The sequence below is a fragment of the Amblyomma maculatum genome, chromosome 4 (assembly GCF_055883805.1).
Source record: "Amblyomma maculatum isolate TAMU_Amacu chromosome 4, ASM5588380v1, whole genome shotgun sequence".
Taxonomy (NCBI): domain Eukaryota; kingdom Metazoa; phylum Arthropoda; class Arachnida; order Ixodida; family Ixodidae; genus Amblyomma; species Amblyomma maculatum.
This window is the reverse complement of record NC_139347.1, coordinates 14,017,564-14,033,808: the sequence shown is the minus strand read 5'-3', so window position 1 is coordinate 14,033,808 and position 16,245 is coordinate 14,017,564.

Here is a 16,245-nt window from a genome sequence, read left to right as displayed (position 1 = left end):
CTGAACATGACTTCGTTAATTGCCCTTTTCTCACGCCTTCAAAGAGGCAGTTCCTATTTCTTGTGCACCTAAACAAAGTGCACAAAGGCACCATCCGAGACAGCCCTGCATCACTCAGTGCTCATGTGGGATGACAGCGGGAGATATATACTTCTGTGACATTTCCAAATCTGAACAGCCTTTTTGGTGACAGATGTTCTTTCACAAGTAAAGTGAAAAATGTTATAAGGTAAAACATTGAGAATTGGCAAGAATGGAAGCTGAATGAATAAAGAAAGGATCTATTATTCTGGTGTTTCAAAAAATGCATCCGGAATATTCGATGAAAATGCGCCAGTTGGCATAATCCTTGGCTCAAGTTGTATACGTGACGATCGCTTTGTCTTTATTTTAAAACGATACAAAGTTTTAAAGCTGCTAGAATGAAACCTTTGATAATTGTCAGTGCATATCAATATGACATTTAGAATATGTGAAATCAGCATAAAAGTCTCTTTATGTTTCGAAGTTGCTATACATCCCCATTATTCAAATACTTTCACATTTGTACCATAAGGCGCAGTAACACAAAACTGACCCCTGCAAATCCTAACAATTTTGTAATCTTGTGCAGGCAAGAATAATGGACGTATCCTCAAATTCGATCAAGAAGTTTCCTATTCTACGGGGTGAGAGCGGAGCGTCAAAAATAATCTTATTAGCTCTCAGAACATTTTCTTTCTTTGCACGTGGAGCATGCTGCACAACTGATTACAGTCATTCTAATCTTAACGTCATTGTAATCCACTTTTGCACTGTGTTAATAATGCACTAATATTAACATATCGAGCGAAAAGTGTAAAAAAACCTGCAAGAACATATCTGAACGATAAATTAAGCAATAATCTAGTCAGTTGTCTAAGCTATGAAGGTCTTTTTAATCTACACATGCATTATATTGGGTAAAAACATATATTTGCTTGCAAGCGCAATATCTTTTACTTCATACTCCCCAAAGAAAGCTGACAAAACTCGGACTGTTCGAAGTAGGATCGCTTATATTTATTCACCGTTCTTAAATTCCGTCAACATGGTCCATCTAAATTTTAAGAGCCCTCGTTGTTATCAGCGAATACGGGTGGCCAGTCTGGTACAGTAGCGAATCTTTTCAACATTTCCGGTTAAAAATAAGGGTTAAGCAATTCTGTAAGCAAGCCGATACATAAAAATTTCCAAAACCAACGTTTCGTTTGGAACTCTGAATCGCCATCAGAAAGACTGCTTTCTTTGTGCCATTTAAATTATTATTTTAGCACACCATCACGGTAACTTATCTTAGTTGGGTTAGAAGAAATCACCAAGAGAGCTTCAGTTTTAATTAAGCTTCATACCTCCAATCCTCCCCTCTTCCTGCCATTTTTTATCTTTGTACTTTATCTACTAGACTAAGAAAGTTCTTAATAAATGCAAGATGTTGCAACTGAGTGTTGCCGGTAGGCATCGGCTCTTAAAGTGCCCAGCTATACTGTTGCAAGTGCGTCGGGCAGTATATCAGTTGGGCCCCATTTGTTCGAGATATCTGAAGATATAGTATTGTTGGATAAGACCCACTATATTCCAGCACACATTTAATGCGTGATTATCATTGTGCTACAACAAATATTGCTAAATGACTACTGTTGAAAGCAATAAAAGCTTGCGGTGTCCGGTGGCCTTTTAATGAGGTATATCGTATTCAGAGACCAAACTCAAAGGACATATGAACTAAACGTGCAGGTAATGGCCGTTCCCTTAATTGTTTTTTTTTGTGTGCTAAATAAACTGAAAGGATAGTTTCGGAAGCCTAGAAGTTTCCATTTATTCTATTCAGACTAAATATAGCGATGCAGTGTTAGAGTAAGATTTATATAACACGAATATACAGGGTGTTCCAAAATTAGACATTATTGATTATTTAAAAAAGAAGACCAAATGCTGTACGCTCATGCAGTTTTTGTACATTGGTATGCGGCCAGGCGGACACAAATTGGGGTATTAATTGTCCACATTTATTTAGTCATTAACAAAAATTATAAATTAACTTTTAATTGGCTGAATTTAGAGTGCATATTTATATTGAAAACTTGGAGGCAAATGCTTTTTTAGGGCTCTTCTATTTTGTAGAATTTTATTAACGCCCCTCTGTCCTGAGATGCGCACGTCTAAAATTTCGTCCAAGCTCGTCTAATTACGCATGTGATACGGCGGCTCTCGGCGTGAAGCACCTCCCACGTCTGACGCAGCTGTTGCGTATGGCACTGCCTTACAGGAGTGTGTAGCGATCGGCGAAGTGGATCACTTTTTGTTCTCGGCCAGCGTTTCTTTCTTGGCGCGCGAAAGCGATGAATCAGAGTGCTAGCGGACTAAAGGGAGCGATAACTTTGTAACTTAACAACTAGAATTGGTGCCGCCGTATAAACATGGATGAGATAACATGGGCCATGATATGCTGTTTTTATTCCCGAGAGCAGCGCTAGTGCAAGCCACATTGTCAGGCAGATGTGAAATCCCTTATCAAGGTTAGAACTGGTTCCACATTCATGATCCACTTCGCCGATCACCGAACCGATTGAAAATGAAAAAGAGAGGGGTCGTTAGAGGAGGAATAGACGTCGCGTAGAGGAGAGCGACCACGCATACACATGCATAGGTGGACGTTAATTGGCACTCTGCTACGAACGGTGGCTAAAAGTTGCAGCACGCGCTCGGCGAGTGCACTCATGTATAGCCCCCGTGAACCAGAAACTATGTATAACGAGAAAAGACGGAAAAGACGGGATCGCAAACTGTCTACCACTCATCTGCGCATGCGCACTCGCGAGAAAGGTATAAGGTGATGTTCAGTGACATGTAGCAAGTAAATTGCCGAGTAGCAGTAAAAGACGGCAGATGTGGAGACTTGTTGTACACACTCTGCTAATTAGTTCAGAAATTAGGGGCCAACCGCTAAAGAGGCGCAGAAGCGAGCGGTCGGAGTATTGGAACAAACAAAAAGACATTGGCAAAGCCTGCACTACGTGTTGTGCCCAGGGGTTAGCTTAGAGTGGCCCTTTGTAGACGAAGTTTGACGATAACAAGTTACGCGTCGTATATTTACATTGCAGAGACCCGCTGCGCAGCTAAGCTAGGCAGACGGTTGCGGGAGAGGGTACAGGAAGGGCCTCATGTAAATGCACTTGAAGAGCGACTTTTGTTAGATTGCGTTTTTGGACGTGGCTTAGCACGACAGCCGGGCAACATTGGATGCCTATATAGTAGTAAGTAAGAATTGTGGTATTTGAGTTCTGCACAAGAATTTCCCCATTTGAGCGTGAGCGTCACGAGAAGACGGTAGGAGACGCTTCTATGAATCATACCTGAAATATTTTATAAAATTGTACTTAAAGAAAATTATGTAGCTGTTATTTGTTGTGAATTATATACGTATTTTTTTTTATTGAAAAGGGAATTAATCTTAAGAATGCCGTCAGGCAAATAGCCTAAGGCTGTCAATATACTGCAAGCAAACGTTTTACATCGATCACTGCTTGACATCCCCAAGGGATTGAGTGCAAGATGTTTTCTACGATCTCCAAGTCCATGTTTTCCTCTTGTTGACACCGTTGCTTGAAATTTTCTCCTTTCTGTTTACTGCACTGCGCACAAATTGTATCCGAAGATGATCAATTAAATTAGTGGCTTCATACTGTCTTGACCAGTGCACAAATTCCATCTTTTTTTTCTTCCGACACCTATCAGAATCGTAGCATATCGTCGTCCTGCGAAACATACATTTAGAGCCAAACTTTTTCTTGCTTAATGAAGCCTGGTATTTTTGAGAAATTATTAGATAAACCCAGTTCATGATTAAATTCTGTCCAGAAGCCCAACTCGAGACTCGGAGTATCATCCCCGCTGTTACAACCGGAGCCCAGATAGTTTTCCAAGGGATGAAATAAGGAAGAGTAATTGAGCGAACCTGCTGCCGCCCCCTGACGCTCCAACACTGCGAATACAACGAAGCAGTTAGCTTCTTTTCGTGACGGAAGAAAGGCATTACCGGTCAGCAGCGTCGACGTATACAACGTAAGAGCTTGACCACTCGAGGCAAATCGCCTCGTGCCGACGCACTGCGACCGCGGGGAAGCCTTCGACATGTCTCTGTGCAGTAGAAGGGGCCACCGGCCAGACCTCTCGATGAACTTCTCTCAAAAGGAAAAAAAAAAAAGCCTTTGAAGTTGAAGCTGGCATCCACATTTTCGTTCTCTTCAGACTGCCCGCGAAGATACCAAATGCTCATGTATAGATGTACGGTTAGGCAAACCCCATTTCTGTTAAATGGCCACGAGGTGGTCACGTGTACATGAAACGTTAGCGCATAAACAACATCAACAACTAGCACTAGACCGACACCGTACGAACTGCCAATCGCATATTTATATCAGAGTAGCCACAGAGTCGAGAAACAGCAATCGGTGGAATAAATTCGGTTCTGCCGTACTCAACCTCGCGGTACGTACCCTTACCAAGGCTCCGCTTATTTGAGTTTGGTATTGTTGCAAATAGTTCAGCCAACAAAATCAATCTCTAGCAAAACATTTGCTATGGTTTGTTCCGTACGCGAAAAAAGGCACAGGAAATCGAATAAATGGTCCGGAAGCTTTTCTTTTTAAGCCCCCCCCCCCCCCTTTCTCAAACAAATTTCGAGCCAGTAACATAGCACGGATGTAGTCTTTAGAATCCCTCAAGCCGTCACAGGCAGGCAGGAGGAAAATGGGAGCTCTTTTGTTTGATAAGCGAAGTAGAAAACGTAGCTGGAAGCCAGAGACTGCGCTGGTTTCCGAATCCGCTGAGTTGTAGCTTCGGTCGCTTAACTTCCAAACAGCGCAGGGCCGCTGCCATTTGTTCAACCGGCAATGGAGCAGCAGCGAAGTTCTTGCCCACTCAAATTTAGCGAAGTTCGTTTCCCTAAGCTCCAACACAAGCTTCAAAGGCTTCTTGCGATGCATTAGCTAACGCGGAGATCACGGAACGAAGAAAATAAATTGCGCCGCTAACGCAAGGAACGAGCGTGTGTTGCGTACAGTCCTTGTTAGAGAGAGAGAGATGGAGAGAAAGAGAGAGAGTTTGAGACGATGCAAATTGGAAATCCCATTCAAGACGGCAGCCGCCTTCACCTAGTTTAAAAAGAGTTTGCGTGGCGAAGTACACTCATGCTGAAGATAAGGGAAAACATAGTAATTTATTAGACATCCCAAATTCTTCAGCCAATTACTTATTTGGCACGAGGGCTTGTATTTGAATCCCTTCAATAACAAACTTTAAGTGTTAAAGCGAGCGGACGGATCATTGCTAATAATATTTATTTACCTGACTACTCGCTTTTCTATCATTTGTGCTTTGGATACCAGGAAATAAATAAATAAGAACATTTTATATATTCAAGTTATTAAAGTTTAAGTTATTATGATATAAAACCCGAAAAATATTAACAAGAAGGGAATCGGCGATGAGAAAGTAACATTGGCAATAAGCGAAACTTGAAATGTTTAATTCAAACGATAGCGCCGACCTGTGTAAAAGAAGGCGATGTTAAATGTTGCTAAATTATATTCAATCACACAGTATAACTACAGAAAGGAGTACAACAATGGAACACCACAACGCAACTAAAGCCAGCAATAACGTCGTTTAACTAGGAGGGTATACGTCAATAGAACAGCATTGAAAAAATGGTGTTTCAATAATATATATATTTCACGTAAGGCCACCCAGGTTATCAACGACGGCATAAAATTAGCACTTGCAACAAACAGCACCCCACCATAGTCGTTAACTGTCATAAGAACGTTTTTTATACCAACCCCTAGCCGGGCGCAAATTCTGCCGCGACTGAGGCCGTCGCCTCAGTAAAATACTGTGGGAGCACGAAGGAAAGTTCGCAGCCGATGTGAGAGACGGCTATTTCACCGAGCATTGCAAAGGATGCCCTTGCAAGCCAGCGTGCGCACCAAACGAAAAGAAACTGTTGCCTTGCTAAAGGTAGGTACAAAGGAGGGCAGACAAATACCCTGTGTTGTGTTTTCTCTCTTCGTGTTTTCCTCGTTGCGACGCTGTTTCGTGTACACAACAGCGCGGACAAAATTGGATGTGCCACACTTTTAAATACTTTTAAAGAAAGGAACTATTTGGAACAGTACAGAGCCAATACCTGTCTATCAATACCCCCTTTTTTATTTGAATCCACTCAGTATTTGTTTTCGTTTTCCGGTTAGTCCTGCTTATATTAGGCGCGTTTTAAAGCTCGTCGTAACTAGTCACATTCATATCATCTCCCTATTGGCCCACTTCTGTGGAATTTTTGCACTTCCCCTCATCTATATTTCTATCTTTTACGTATACGAAAACGTCAAATGTAATTTCTGTCACTGCCATCTATTTAGCACTGTTCTTTTCACAAATACTGGTCCAACTCCATGGTGTTAGCGGTGACTTTTGGGGTTTTTCGTTTTCCATGGTTGCAGGCATTTTAGTCGTTTTGGTGGCTATATTGCGTAATAGAATAGAATTCAGTGAATTTTATAAATGTGACCTTCTTTCAAATCGATAGGTTTTAGCCCTTTATCTGGCCTTTTGTAAGCTTCCCTACAGAATCTCCATTCCTCTCTTGTTGCCAATCCCTTTCATTTTTCTGTTTGCCGGGTTTTACATTTATACCAACGTTTGTGTGTTCGGCGTCTCTTTTTCATTTCGGCAGCTATAAGCATTAGTCACACTCCTGTTGTCTTCTTTATTGTCACCTTTCGACGCGGTCTCAATTGAAGGCGCCAACAGTGACGCAAAGAAAAGTAGAAGTCAGAAGAAGGAAAAAAGAATCTATGTATAAATACTTCCTTTTTGGAGCGACTTTCAGCAGGATGTGCGAAGAAAGCACGCTTAAAATAATAACACATGGGAACGTAATCAAGATGGTATATTTATTTACAGCCTTTGTTATGATTGTATTTACGTTAATTTTCCCTTATCTTATATGATCAAATGCTGCGTAAGCAGCAACAATATAGCCGTAAATATTCGTTTTCGTACCGCGCTCTCAAACAGTAAAAATAACGGTAAGTAAAGCACCTACGGCAAGGCTGCTAGTACGACGTTTCTCATTCATAGTTATTCGAGTCTTCAGTCTAAAATAAAGGACAATTTTGCTGCGCTAATATGAGACCAAACATAGGCAACTGCGATCCGAATTTCATACACAATCGTAATAGCTTGTGGCTGCTATTAGCGAGAGGGGTAAGGGGGGATGAATAAACAGAAACCATGGCTCAGTATAATAAAACATTTTACTTTGCAGTCCGTGCTGATTCGAAATCTTCGCCTAATGTCTAGAATGCGTCAACACACATTGTTTGACCCTCCCAAATAAGATAATCTGTTCCATTTTCATAACGGTATATTTCGTTCTCTTTATTTACTCTCGACTGATCACTGCTTTTTTTTATTCATTTTAGTTTAGGCTTTCTGGATTTCGTACCGAATGTTTTTGTGTAGCTTATCGTGAATTTTAGCCCTGCTTTGTGTTCTAATAGGTCGTCAGCTCTAATATGGTCGGTCGCCTTATGAGCAAAATACTAGTTGGCACTGACCTGAAGCACCAGCACCTCTATTTACGTTAGTGTAATGCAATAATAATATTATTTGCTGCCACCAAACTCGCGCATGTTTAGATGAATATGACACATGATAACGAATATGAAGAACGCAGTCGCGGCAGAGGCTATCTTAGGAACTCAAGAAAACCTCGCAACTATGCGTTTTCTCTCGTTATTCATTCTGTTTTCCGTGGATATAAGCCGTATGCCTCAAGGAACACTAAATATAAACAATTAACGTATACAAATCACCAGGCTCTACCGGAAGATGCAGTTGTTTTTGGTGTTGGTGAAATGGTGAAATGAAGTCACGAGTTTTCGCTTTAAAAGCTCAGCTTAACCAAGACGTATTAACTTGCCCTCGTGGTCGAGGGGTAACATTTCTGACTCGAAATGCAAGTATATCCTTGATAGTTCGATTATCCTCAGCCTGCTGCCTGAAATGAATTGCCTGAGTTGACAGATCCTGCCAAATCAGCCATGTGCCGTGGTCGCGTGACGTCGCACCAACGTACGTCCAAAAAGCACCGCCCATCTCAGGTGGCACCACTTTCCAGAACCTTGCCATGATGTGTCGCTCACAACACCGACGCCGCATCTTTTGTAAAACGGATATCGCCTTCAACCAAACTTTCTTGAAATGCCAGGTAGAAAACGAGCTCACGGTCTGTGAAAAATTTCCGCTGAGAAACATGTTACAAGATCTCTGCTCGTTCTTTTCTTCCTGAGTGTCTAGAACCAGAATCAAGGATCACCACAGCGGCTTTACCTAGGCTATAAAGAAGAACGCGATAAATCTTCCATCAAAGCAAAATAACCTGGATTCATTCAAAGAATAGCAATATCCAGAACGTTTTTGTTCACACCGTTCATATATTTTGAGGTTTTCTTACATGCAGAAATTCAGGCAAGCACTCGTACACAGTCAACGTTTGAGCACCAAACATTGCAGGACTGAAGTCGCTATAACACATCTATTGGTGGATTTTAAATAGAAACCATTACAAAGAAAGACAGAGTTGCAACAGCAGCCTTACGTAATAGCATTAAGGGTATGGGAAGGCTACAGACGATGTTACACGGTATTCTTTGAAAAGTGATTACTTTTAACCCATTTGATTTGATGCTCTAGAACTGTGAGTTTGAAATTTTTACCCCATTTGGAGAGAGGAATGTCTAGAAGACAGGGGGGGGAGTGGATTGGGTAATTGAAACGAGATGTTCATTGAGGTGCTGCAGTAAATAACAACGGAAGGACAACAAAAACATTATGAGGACGCAAAAGCTTCGTCTAAAGAGTAGACACAATAGCCCTTTAACACCGCCTTTTCATTCGGCGCAGTTTTCGAATTGCAGGACTGACAATAGAGTTTGAAAAAGTGATAAACGTCATACGTTTCTTTGGCTTTTGGGAAACGAAGGCCCCGTGTCTGTCTTTTTTTTTCGTGGATACCTACACTTACGATGATGGCCACACAATCGGAGATCCACATGCCATAGATTCGAATTATTATCGCAAACGTGACTAACTTCACTAGCAGATGGATGGTAAATAAGCGAACTGATTGACACCACCTGAACATGGCACGCAGAACGATTACGTCGAAGATGTGATACGAAATCAAGCGTATAACTTTTTGCACGAGTTTCTATGGATACTAGGTTACGGCTTGGCACCAGTTGTGTACGCGTGTGCTTAAAATAGGGGTCGCTAAAAGTCGTGTGAAGAGGTTTGCTCAGGAAGTTTTCTCGAAGAACTTGCGCGCTGCTGGCGCAGTGGAAGGAGGGCGTACGAGAACTTCGTGAAGCCAATTTTTATCAAGTACCCCCCCAAATCTCACTCTGACTTGTTGATGCTGATGATCGCTGATGTTTTTTCTCACCTCATTCCCTCGTATAGCCACTAATATCACTGTTCATGTTGGTTCCAGACTGCAATGCTAACAACTAGGAATATCGTGCAGCTAGGCAGTCTTAGAGCAGATAGAACCAGCCGAAAGGTCAATAGTAAGCAAGGGCTTGGCGAGCTCGTGCTTCTACTTGTATTTTTCGCAGGTTAGATCCCCTGTAACGCTCGGAATCGCAGAAAACGCGGACGCCACGCATGCCAGTTAAAGATACGTATAGTGCAACATCGCACCATGTCTCAGTAATGGAAGGTTGGTATGACGCTTTAAGAATTGCAACTAAAATTTTCAACAACCTAGAGCTTATTCGCCTGTCAAATTTGGCCACTTTCCTCTGTGTCCATTACGTTTTATAATATTTACACACTGACGCAAAAACAAACGTTTCGGAACACTGTTGCGGAAAAGACAACATATGTTTTACTTCCACTTGGCGAAGGCTGCAGCACAGAAATGTTGCATGCGCTCGAGCCGCTGGCGCCTTCATCGTCAGAGTGTGTCATCAAGTTCAGGTATGGAAATGAATTGCTCCGGTTAAAAAACGTAAGTCTAATAATAGTGTCTAAGTGTCATAGGAAGCGCAATTTTGATATTGGTACTTAACACTACTTCTTTATAAGAATGCCGACGCGGCCTTATGTGGAACAGGACCAGTTATTTTAAAACTCTTAGTTCTTTGTCTAGAATAATTTGCGACATCTAGTATCAAAAGTAAAATATATTACAAAAGCGGCATAACGTGCTCTTATTTATACTTAATTCCATCTTTTATCGTGGTTTAAAGGCTGCTCTTACTTTTGAAGCGAATAAAAACATGCCCTTCACTGGCTGCGCTGCCTGGCCGTGGAAACCTGCTTTACGGATCAAACGCAAATATTTGCTGAAATTGATTAATTCAAATCACTGTACATGAGAAGAAAGAGTGGATGTGAACAGGGCAGGCGTGTTTGCGATACATCGCTCAGTGTGGAACTAGAGCGCGCTCTGATCACCGAACAAATATTGACGGCGGGCTCGCCACCATCAGTACAGTGTTCTTTAAATGGATGTCTTGCATTATTACCCGCATGATCTTTTTTGCACCCTGCCGTGCTTTCTTATAATCGCAGTGAGCCTCGCTATTAAACATGTGTGCTTATACGTTGCCGAAACACAGGGGCTCTTTTTGTCTAGGTTTGCTTCCCTTATATTTAGCGTAGTTAGACACGCGTTAGGAATGTGATTGCCATACATACGATAACGAATCCAGGGTACGATTGAGAAAGAGTGTAGACATTGATTGACGGCCCAGGCATCGCATCATGCATAGCTAGACTGAAGCCAGCCGTAGTCTACAGCTTACGTAACCTCTCTAATCAGTTGAAATGTTACTATGAAAGCATATATATTTTATCCCTAAATAGCAACAGATCACAATAATTGAGTCATGGCAATGCCAAGACCGCATATGTCAAGAAGGGGTCAGAAAAGCCTGGCCTCTGCGCATTGAACCATAGTTGCGATAATGAGGTAAACTTCAAAACACATTTCAGAAAGTACTTTGAAATGTCAGTGTGAAAGAGGTAATGGCTAGCTAGATATACCAGATTCTTCAGCTGAAACGTTCAAAAATGGACTTATAAACAGAGAAAACGAATCAGCGCGCACTTACTGTCAGAACAGACGCACACAGTTTACTGCAAAACTTTTCTAAGCATACAGCTAACTAAACATACTAACTTTTTAATTAACGCAGTAAGGTTTTTAGTGCTAACGGGTTGTGTGAGACTACGGATCAGACGATGCAAGAACAATCAACAATCAAGACGACATTTTTCAAAAACCTGCAACAAGAGGAGTTCCACTCTTCCTTCCGCATCAAACCGAAAGAGGGCGCAGTAGGGCCGCTGGTAGCTCGGTGCAGAAGGAGGCATCCCCTGACGACGCGCCGCAACAACCGCGACTCCTAATTCGAAATGTAAGACTGTTTTGTCCCGTTATGCAAAATATTTTGTCTCGTACTTTGCTGGAAGTAAAAACATACTCGTTGTCAACTGCGGTCATTATTTTGTAGAGCTACGAAATAAAATAACATTGATGCACGGTACAGTAGGACAGCCAATTCGATTATGGCGCCTTAGTCACCTCCACACGTTTGCAGGTGGTGCACCATTAGTATTCAACATCCTGCTCATCCAATGCGCTGTGTGTTGTTTTGAGGCAAAAAAAAAAAAGATTTTCTTGCGCTGCGGATTGTTAGAAAATGAGTGTTTCTTCGTTTCGAAACTGATAATACTTCGTCTTGTTCAGGGTGTCGAATCTCCCTTTGGCACTAACTGCAGCAATGCATAAAATAAAAGGTAACTAGGTTTAGTTAATTCTCCTGAATAACTTGAAAAACTGTGCAGTAAACTTGCTTCATCGAGGCGGAGAGTTTATTAGCCAAATATTTTGTTCTATTCTGGAATCCCTATTTTAGGAAATTTCAAAAGCATTCACTGGCAAACACTGTTAAACTTGCGGCGCCCCAGCTTTTTCTGCTAAGGCTTCAATGCTGTTTCTTCATTTTCATCAGTTGTACAGCCTATTATAAATGTGAGCAACTTTAGTACATTGATGTAATAGTGATTAGAGCAACAAAATTTCTGGAGGAACTGCCTTAGTAAATGCGTCTAGGTTTTGTTTGTCACTGAGGCACCGGCAGAAAATATGCGTTATGGTTTAACCTGCCTGCTTTTGTATTCTACTATTCCTTTCTCTATGCGTTGTGGTGATAAATGGCTCCGTAATGTAACAAAGGGCTTAGCAGATTAGTAATAGCATAAGAAACTGAATTCGCCGAACGCTTCAGATTTACCCTCGGCGCATATTCCGCATTTCATCTGAAATCAATTCTGTGATCAGACAATTCACAATCCTTGCGAATAAAATATGCAGCTATGGCTGGCTTTCAAAGCGGTACAAAAGGTCAACGTCTTAGAGGAGGCAGGAAATGAAGCGTCTTTAGCACAAAACTCTAAGCGCAATGTACTATAGCTAAACTTGATTGTCTGTAATGACCGCAGTTTGGCGCTTCACACATATAAAGAGAGCTCTTGATATATACCTCCTTACGTGTTTGTATTTTAACTTTGCACGGAAGTAGAACCAGCTGATATTGCTCACAAAAACTTTAGTGTTATCTATGCTTTCGTACCTCTTCCGCAATTATGTTCCTTTTCCATGTTTCTGCGGCTCTTAGCACAAGCACCAGGAAGAAGCCCTATGGCATATTTACACTTGACGGAGGGTAGGCTTTGTTAGCCATGCTTGACAATGCCCTGGGGATTAATAAGCGATCACGACAATCACTAAGTGCTGCCTTTCTCGTATTCTAGCTCAACGAAAAGGGAACAGGCATGGAACAAAACATTCTTGAAGTGACGCAAAGGCAAACGAGCAGCAGCAAATAGCGATAACCCATTCACAGAGTGCGCTGAGTGCAAAATGTGCCACAGGATGAGGAAAATAAATAAAAAATGTATCGCAAATAAAAATAACACTTGATATTGCGTAGGGAAAACTTTGCTTGTCCTACGAAACTTTGAAGCCATTGGTTCTTGCCAGTAACCGGAGCGTAAATGTAGCGAGGAAACGAACTCCTCTCCTTGCAATAAATCTAGCGCGTCATGAATTCGTGGCAGTGGATAAACATTCATCCGTGTGATCTTACTCAAACAGCGGTAGTCCACGCAGAAGCGAATCGTAATATCGTTTTTCCTAGCCACCAAAACACGAGAGGCGCAAGGGCTATGATAGAGTTGTATGATTACCCGTTAGAACATGCCGTCTACAATGTCACGAATGATGCGGCGCTCAGTGGGTGATACGCAGTACAGTCGCTGGCTCGAGTTGGTGTCCGGACCGGTGTCAATTTCGTGAGATACAGCAAACGAGCGTCCCAACCAAGACTTCGAAATGTCAAAGGAAGCATTGAAGCGCTGAAGTAGGGCCACTATTTTGTCGCGTTTAGAGGGCGGAAGGTCGGCAGTGACGGCTTGATGAAGGACGTCAACAGGTAGTTTATCGGTCGTAGTCACACGACAGCGTGCGAGAAGTACGAGGATCGGCAAACACATAAGCGAGATCAAGGTGCAGCTACTGAATATAGACGAGACACAATGAGGCGCCGCTAAACGCAGCCGTCGGGCAGGGCAACAGGTTCGCGGCATAAATGGCCCAGCTGCCATCGGAAATCGTGAGCATGGCGAAAGGAAGAAGGGGGCGGTGATGGTGGGTGGCGGCGTGAGGACAGGGCAAGTGAGGGCAGCGGCAGAATTAAGGGGAACGAAATCAGAAGAAAAGAGAAGGATGTCGATTTCTGCATCTACAGACCCATAGCGCAGCGCGCAGGCAACTCGCACAAAGAGGTATTACACACCGGAGCAAGCGAAACTTATGAAGGGCACAATCAATCAGAGCGCTGTAAGCCGAGAAGAAGTCGTTGCCGAGTATGATATAAATCAGTCAAACAGTGCCACCATCTCCATGATATACACAAGGTTTCTCATACAAACTCCCATCATGCCCCTGCCACGGGGTTTATGCACTGCGCACTGCCTGTACGAAGCGAAACGTTAGAAAGCGGCGTCGTGACTTAGCCAATTTCGCGGCAAAGGACGTCACTAATGATGAACATGGTAGCGCACACATCCACCAACGCGAGAACAGAAAACCTCTCAATGAATACTTCAATCACATTGGCGGGAGAAGGCAGATGACTTAACGAGTTCGCCAAGCATGCAGGTTTTGCCCTCGGTATCGCGGTATTCAGTTTTCTCCTTGGTTTGCCCCCTTTTGCCGGAGAATCGGTGAATGAGAACGTCGGCGAGGCGGAGACAACCGTCGTGGCGTGTACTAAGCACGAGGTGGAGACAATCCAAGAGATACCTTCGGCATGTGTGGTTCAGGATCGCATTTATACTGGCGGACATCATTCCATAGCTGAAGCGGACGCTGGCGAAAAATACGGACGACGTGGTCTGAAAACCCATAGGCGTACCAGATGGAGCGATTGCCACCGGTTCGCCAAGGGCTCGTAATACGTCTTTAGAGTCGAAGAATCAATGTCACATGGCGGCAGCATGGAAGGGGTGGAGCATAAAAAGTAGGCCTTCTCTCGTTACTGGGAAGCGAACCCCGCGTGCTAGCAGTTGTTTTTGCGCAAGAGAGCGATGCTTGCGCAGATGGAAGCGAAAACCTCGGTGATAGGACTTCGGTGAATTTCTCCTGTATGACTTGGCAGATAGCGGGCACGAAGTGCAAAGGACACACGTCGGAGCGGGATGTACGAGTGACATCTAGCGTGTGACCTCTTCGCGGATTAAGTCGTAGATGTTCTGCATGAATGTTGACTGCTCCGCAGACATTGGAGAAGTCTCCAAGTCAGCAATATCTTCGGCAGGTACATCAGACTGCCGCATAGAAGCGCGTTGCTTCCATAGATCACATCCTTGGAAAAGAGTTACAACGTTGACAACGGCAGAAGGATTCCTTGCCAGAAGCATTTGGATCGCTTCATCAGCGATGCGTTTGAGAATATGACTGACTCTCGGTGTCGGCCAAAGAGGAATTGACACACTTGCCGAGGTCAACCACGTCCTCAAATAGGTGGTAAACGCTTCGGCCGGAAGCTCAACCAGGGCATGAAGATCTTGCTCGGCGCGGAGTTTACGTACCGCCGGGACAGCCCAGGACGTCCGCGAAGCTCTTCTTGAATATGAACCACGTCGGGAGGTCGGCTTCGTTGCTTCGAAACCATAGACTAGCAATGTCCGTGACATAGAAGAGGACGGTGCTTAGTTTCTCTAAATTGTCTTACTAATTGTATGGTGTGACGTGCTCGAAGGGTGTCAAAAATCTCCAACGACATGGTCGTCAGTACCACTGAAGAAAGGTGGCTCAGGCTGACTTTGTACCTCTGAACAGAGGACGACGGCAGGGAATGGCGCCTATGGCTGTCTCGTAGCATCTTACAGTGTGGCGAAAGAGCCTAACTTGGACCTGATGATCGTGGACAATGATCAAGACACCTTCATCAAGTGAGCAGCGGTATTTTGATTTTCAGGGCAGTAGGCGGTGGTTTAATTCCGCTGTTCAGACCAGGTCTTGCGGTTGTTGTTTACCAAATAACATAATGCAACCTGACTCCAGGGTCCACATCGTCTTCCTCTTCTCTGTCTCACATGATTTGGTCTCTGTCGGATTCATTATAAAATATATCAAAGGAGCATCTCGTAAACATATGGTACCATTCGTCGCACAACCAAGCTCTTGGCAGGAATGAACGCTGTCCGTTATTATTAGCCAGCTAGTATACTGGCCGATAATAACGAATATTCAGCCATCTGATATACACGAGGTCCTATACATCTAGTGAACTGAGAGCAGGTTTGACACATACCTCACCTGGGCAGGGTATTCCTTCGGCGTGAGGCGCTTGCACGAAAAGATTCTTGTGCTTGCTCATTGCACCACATTCGCAATACATAGGATAAGCAGCTAGAATTTAATGTCCAGTTCCCACATTGATAATCACGTCAATTGTCAACTGTACTACTCGGCTCCAACCGACATTCATTGACATTGCTTTCCGTGATGCCGATGATCAGCAATTTCATTTTTTTCTAACTGCAAAGTTTGGCATTGAGAGCAGCTAGAACTATTCCGCAATT